Genomic DNA, 7658 nt, shown 5'->3' with positions numbered 1-7658 from the left:
ACTGCATAATAAAATTACCAATGTGCGTTCTTAGCTTATTGAAACTGTGGATACTCTGTTGTTTGTTATTCGTGCGAAGGAAATTTGTTTGGGGATTTGTATGTGTTTATGTTTATGTATATGTTTATTTTATGTCCATTATTTGAAAAAGAGATATTGCAAAAGGACGTCTTAGTTTAAAATGGCAAGCTCTTAAATTTAATTAGTTTTTAATTATTAATATAGTATAGTTTAAGCTTGTAATTGGAAGGAATATTTATTTTTTGTTGTTTTTAGATTAAAAAAATAAGGATATAAAATTTAATCGGTATTTTATTGTTTTCATAGCTATAAATTAAACAACATTAAGTTTGGGTTGGAGAACTTAGGGTTTAAACTGTAATTAAGTCTGCAAAACAGATAACTCCTTTTTTAACACAATAGCAAGAAAAGATAATGTATTTTACTTTAAATATAATTTATAAGGATCGATACCATATATTGATTTATGTAGTCGCTTTGAACACTTTGATTTAATTCAAAACTTTATTCAGATATTTCCTAAAAGTTAACGATTGTTGGCGAGTATAAATATTATAAACTCTGTATTTGTTTCATAATTTCATTGGTGAGTTAGTTTTTAAATATTCCGGGTAGGGTCAACGATTTCCCAAGTTAACCAGCAAGTTTTGAGTTCTCCCACGTCACGCAGTTTTTAAAGATGAAAAACCAGAATTGAGTTTTGTTCTTTTAAATTTTTTTTTTATCAATTCGGAGTTGATTTAATTTATGAACTATACTCGGAAAGACATTTATAGCAATTTATCTGGATTTGGTTTATGGCTTTCGGCCATTCCGATTCACATTCGCATTCGGATTCCAATGGAAGATTAATTGGCAACCGCGGAGCTGTCAATTTTTAAATTGTTGCGCCTAAGTAAGCGGAAATGTCTCTGGCTCTCGATCACGATTCCATCGAATTGGATCCAAGACCTGCGCTTTGGATTGGATTTGGATATCGATGATGTAGCTGGGTGATGCGCGTATAGAATAGTGATGGCGGTGATGCTACCCAAGGCACCCACTCAGAAATGGAGAAGGGGAACTGGATTTTGGCCATCTATCTAATGAAAGTCAGTCATCGTTAATGGTCAAACGTGTTTTCTTCTCCATGGGCATATGGCCTGACACCCACAGTGGCGCTGGTAAGTCTGCGGACCTTTTAAGTTTTTAGGGGTATATAAAGATTAAATAAATGTAAATAAATATATTTTGAAATATAGATTTATAGATTAAGAATTGGGAAAGTTAAAGCTTAGTTATTCTTTCTGTTTTTAATGCATATTAAAGGTATCACCTGCTTATTACTTTTCTTTAAGACTATTTTGGAAGCATCAATCCCATTTTGTGCTTCTTTCAATGGGTTTTTTTTTTATAATTTTGTAAAATTAAAAATAAACCTACTTTTTGGTTGTAACTGCATCAAGTCTTTGCTACAATTGTTAGTTTCTGATGCTTATCTTAGATTTTATATTATTTTTATTAAGTTTAAATTAATTAAAGTTATTTTTTCAACTAGCCTAATTATACCCTTGCAGAGGGTATTATAATTTCAGTCAAAAGTTTGCAACGCAGTGAAGGAGACATTTCCGACCCTATAAAGTATATATATTCTTGATCAGCATCACCAGGAGAGTCGATCTAGCCATGTCCGTCTGTCCGTCTGTCCGTCTGTCCGTCCGTCTGTCCGTCTGTCCGTCCGTCCGTTTCTACGCAAACTAGTCCCTCAGTTTTAAAGCTATCTGCTTGAAACTTTCCCAAAAGTTGTCTTTCTATTGCAGGTAGTATATAAGTCGGAACGAGCCGGATCGGGCCACTATATCATATAGCTGCCATATAACTGAACGATCGGAAATGCCATAACTTTGGTGTTTTTAAAGTTAGGAAGTTGGGATTTTCTATGAGTCTTATTTTTGGCCAATCAATGCGACCTACCAAATTTCATAAGGATCGGCCGACTATATCCTATAGCTGCCATATAACTGAACGATTGGAAATGCCATAACTTTGGTGTTTTTAAAGTTAGGAAGTTGCGACTTTTTATGAGTATTAAGAATACATCATATGAATAATTTTGAAGAATATAATTTACAGAATATTCTGCAAGGGTATATCAACTTCGGCTCCGTCCGAAGTTAGCTTTCCTTTCTTGTTTTAATTTAACTTAAAGTAGATTAAGGTGTATATTTGAATATGTGAATATTTTTATAGGCTTAGAGTAAGAGAAAAAATGTTTCAAACACAATCACAAGTTTAATATCATAAAGGTCATAGGTTTGTGAACGAACTTAAATCAGTCAAATTTATGTTGATAATGCAAAGATGCATACATTTCGCTAGAACTGTGCATTCAAATCTTATTCTCCCCTCCCCCTTTGACCACCCAATAAACGCACCTAATTTGCGAGTGCGATTCTCGTGCAGGTGCAAATTATGATGGGACGCAAAACAACCGATAGAAACAACAAAAGCCACAATAATTTATGGCAAAAAAGTGGGAAATAAGCTAAATAAGCAGGAGAAGAATAAGAAGCTGGAGGTAAAGAAGAAGTAGAAGCTGCCACTGGCGCTGTTACTGTGGGCCATTAAAATGCGACATGTGTAAGGCGGCAAAAAGTCGCGACGCAGGAGATAAAGATAAAAATCGGTTAGTTAGGCAATAGCACATCGGTGGGCAGAAACAAAAAACACAAAAACAATAATCGAAAAAAAGCTGCGCATGCGCCGCACGCGTCGCCACACAAATACACACAGATGCCAGCTTACGTATACGTAATATTGTTTACTGTATACGTATACGTAATATTGGCGCATGTATGTCTAACTGTACAAACGCGCACGCGCTGTCGCTCTCACACTGTCCCGCTCCCTCTCACTGCGCGGAGTTGCCGAAGATTGGGCTACTTCTTAGCTAGTTTCAGCTACTTCTTAGCTAGACTTAAAACTTTATATGTTTTTTGTGGCTTCACAGTCTTAGAATATTGTTAAAAGGATATTTTTTAAATTTAAATAACTTAAAGGTCAATTAAACGCATTTCTGTATGAAATCATACGGATGATTATTAAAAATCATATAAACAAAGCAATTCGTATATATTTTTAAAAATGTTGATTATAAAAAAAATGATTTTCCTATTTGGGTGTCTGTTTTTCTCCTACACATGCATGTCATTTTTAACAGCTTGACATCTTATTTTGTATCATGTTAATAATACGATTTATGTTTAGTTCAATTTTATGGTTTACCCCGGGTTTTTATTACTCGGCAGTTTGAATAATTTTTATGTGGTTGTCAGCTTTTAAAAAACTAATTAGACAGCTTAATATCTAATTAATAATGTAAAAATATAGCATTCTTTTGCGCAATGCAAATCAGTTAATAAAGCTGATATTTAACGATACCATTATATATATCTATTTCAACAGATGAAGCTTCTTTCTTTCTGGAGATTTTCAGCTATTCAGATTTTGGCAGCACTGGCGTTGTTCGATTGAGGGGCGGTTAAGTGTGTGTTTATAATGTTTATCCGGTGGAGTCGTGCTGTCTGCGCTGTAAGCGTTTGGAAGTAGAGCAAGTGTCTTCGTCGCCGCGTCTCGACTTTCTCACTCCACGGGGCGTTGTCGAGTGGATGATAACATGGCAGAGCTATCGATCGATCGGAAGATGTGCCATGCCATGTGCGGGTTTATTCTGATCAGATTCTCATCTGACATATGGGGGTCCAGCAAGCCATATAACTCGAAAACGAAGATCTCCCTCTTTTCCTTTGTTTTTGTTCCCCTGGATTTCTTGATTTATGCGCGATTGGTGCCGAATGATTGATTCGTCTTTCAACTTAATTGAAAGCTTGGGCAGTTGGCTGATCATTAAGCAATTTAAGAACTTGTTGATTTAGAGATTAAGGCAATAAATGATTAATTGGAAAAACAAATAACATGGGAAGCAGGATGGAGGAGACTCATTATATAATATATATTTATTTCACGTAATCTCTGTAATATCTCAAACAAACTTGAAAGATTACGAATTACATATAAACAATTTCTTGACAAAACCCAAAGAACTAAAAAGTTAGTTTAGAATAAATTTAAAAAAAAGTTATTAAGCTTAAACCGAATGCAATTAATCCTAAGTGACCTCCTGACAACATAATTGACACAGTTCCCAATCAATTGTTGCCCTTGGAGCGGGCTTAGAGTGGACCAATCAACCTGAAACTGTTTTCCAATTTTATATTTGTATTTTTCTATGCTTTGTGCTATTTTTAGCCTTTGTGCGCACAAAATGCTAACAAGCCAAAGGTTGAAAAATCATCTTAAAAAACCAGCTTTTAAAGTGGCGGGGGGTGACCGGATCTGAGCTTTGCGGAAAACTCAGATAAATTATTAAATAAACAAGCAGTAAACTCGAAATACGCTTACGAACTATTAATTAGTTGGGCCATCAATGTTCCTTCGGGCTTTTGTTTGATATATCGGTCTGGAGATTTATAATCCCTATAAAAGTTTAGTGGAATTAGTGAGGCAGAGTTAATTGAATGGCGGCCTTAAATGGTGACAGCTTCACTTTAATGCGATTTCTTTCAGACTCGCTGGCGAATTTATTGATTTAATTATGGGCCTGGGTCTAGAAATTCATTTTGGGCCTGGTGATCTGGACCTACGAGTCTGCATTATTTGTCACGCCCGGAGAGCATTATATAGCTTTGATCTAGAAAAATAATTTAGAGTGGTACAGTGTGTTTCGTGACTGCAATTGAATAAGTTTTCAACATTATAAAATTGGGTTTACTTGTATAATAATAATAGCTAAAATAATTCAAACATTACTTTTTTTAATACTATACTATATCCATAATAAATTAATTTAAAATACTAAAAATGATCAGTAAAAACATCACTATTATTTATGACACTTATTTAGCTTTTCACAAGACTTGGAGTAGTAAAAAAATCTACAAATTAAGTCATTCTGTACCTTTTTTTTTTATAATTAATGAAGAAATGATTACCTCATCGAATAAGCAGCAGACGTACAAATGCAATTTAAATAATACGAGCCAAACCTAAAAAGCTTTCGAATTTAATATCACATTAAATTAAGTTCGAACAAATAGCCCACTTAAGTGTATTTTTAACTCGTTTTGAAACAGGTATACGCAATTAACGATTAAAATATATATTATTAAATAAAAGTATAAATTAAGAATATAATTGAATATTATTTAAAACAGGTAATAGCAGTACATTAAAAAGTAATCATCAACAAAATTAAATTAAACTCAATGAATAAAACAAGTATGTTATGGAATAGCCGAATCTATTCTCTTCCAAAAATGCTATGACCATTTTACCACCGAAACGCACTGTATGCCTGCATATATTGAAAGGAACTTAATACTCCCCTAAAACAAAAAATAAAAAAAACTGGTCTTAATTATACAAATTTAGCAGAAACTACAAAAAGCGAAGCGCAGAGACAGATAACTTTACGTTTTGGGGTAAAAGCAAAACGTGTTTAGCTTTCTATTTAAACTATGCAAATTCGCATTGATTATTTATTTCTTGGCTCTGGCAGAAATAACAAAAATAAAACCCCCCCTCGAGACCAAAGTAAAAAAAAAAAAGGCAAAATAGAAAAATAGAAAAAAAAACGTAGAAAACAGCCATAAAAAGGAGCGTTCGATCGATCGGCTCAGGTGGAATATGCATAACCGGTCAAAGACCACAAAGAACCTGATCGCAACTCGATTTAGTTGGTTTTGCTCGGCAACTCGGTTGGGTTCTAGACCCGCAGAAGCGCAGAACCAATACTGGGATGGATACGTATGGCGTATTTCCTTAAGTTGGCCATAAAATATGATTTAGCCACATATTATTTATGGCCCGCAACCAGATCTCTGATTCAGAACGTGCAGCCATAACTGATTTTTAATATTCCATTCAGATTCAATCACATGCCCTGGACATGCTCCACTAATGACAACCCGCTCTCGCCAAATAAAATTAGGGGCGTTGTCATCGGCCACCTACAAGATAATGTCGTATAATAGAATTCCGGGGGGATGGTTGGATAATATGGACGGAGGGGGTTCCTCCTGCATGTGCCCCGATGCAAATGAGACGGATTAACGGACGGAACCAGTTCCGTGATGCGGGGATGGGATGTTGGAGCGATGTGGGCAGATATCGGGTATCCGAGCATCAGTTAGGTGATAGGTTGCTCCAAAATGGAGCTGCCCAGATTTATGGAACTGTCTATAAGGAGAGGTTCGAAAAAAGATCTGCATATCAATGGACTAATAGATGCACCGATAGATACTGCTTAATTTAGCCAATAAATTGAACAAATTATACATAAAGAGATTTGAATTGATATGGAAACCATGAATAAGAAACGGTAACACACCAACATAAATTCTAAAACGTATATATAGAGAATTAAATTGATCAGAATGAATTTGTACGAAATAAAGGAAAGCTTAATTATTAATTATACGAGTATATATGTACAGCCCTTAAAGACATGTAATAAGAGGTTCATAAAAAGTCCTGCAAATCCATAGTTATAATATAATATTTATATAAGTCTCCCGTAACAAGTTATTAAGAAAATTTAGTAAAGTGAAAAAAACAGGATAAGCTTAAAAGTAGAAAAATGTTCATTTATAAACATAAATTGTAAATCAAAATATTGTTAACATGTGACAAACAGATATATTATGTTCAATTAATCTATTTTTTTTAAATAAATATCAACAAAAGACTATGACAAAAAGTAGATAAATTAAACATAAGTCTTTTTGTAAAGAAAAGTATACACAAAGAATAAAAAACATTTTTGACTTTATTTCGGTGTTCTATTAAACCTAAAAAAAATTAAATTTTGAGTTAGTCATCTTTCGAATTCCCGAAACAGTTATAATTGATTTATGTCTACCAAATTCAAAGACAGCAACATTTTTCCTTATCAATGAAACGTTTAGATAGAAGTATCTAATAGAGTCAACCTTAGTCTAATTCATTTAGCAAAAATATCTAAACTCACTTCCTTGCAAATCAAAGTTGTTCCGAAGATATTGGTCAAGGATATTTTTAAAGACTACTTATTGGATTGTTGAATGAAAATAATTTTAAATTCTGGAAAATTTCCTCATTGATAAACCACTGTCTCGTTAAAGTTTTAATTGGGGCCTCATTCAATGACTCTTCGTCATGTTGATCAAATTTAGACCCTGATTTCAGTGTCTGTTTTCCTGTTCGAACTAAGATTTTACATAATTTTTACATCATCCATTCCGCAAAAGGGCAAAAAAAGAAGGAGAGAACAAAATCGTTTCGAATCGAATAGAACTGAATGGTTCAGAACTAAATGTTTTGGTTTCTTAGAAATCTCGTTCCTGTCTCCTTATAATTGCTAATTTATTTATTTATTTTATATTCTTTTTTCTGCTCTTTCTTTATTGTTTTGGCTAAGCGTTGATGGGGAAAAAATAAACAGAAAAAAGAGTGATAAAGACTCATCGAAGATTCGAATGCCCTATGTGATTTTTAAGAAATTGGGTGATAATACCAATATTAAATTTTTATTACCAAGAAATTCACAAATTGCTTGTGTT

The sequence above is a fragment of the Drosophila rhopaloa genome, unplaced genomic scaffold (genome assembly GCF_018152115.1).
Source record: "Drosophila rhopaloa isolate 14029-0021.01 unplaced genomic scaffold, ASM1815211v1 contig_3, whole genome shotgun sequence".
Lineage (NCBI taxonomy): Eukaryota > Metazoa > Arthropoda > Insecta > Diptera > Drosophilidae > Drosophila > Drosophila rhopaloa.
Note: the sequence above shows the minus strand (reverse complement) of the source record.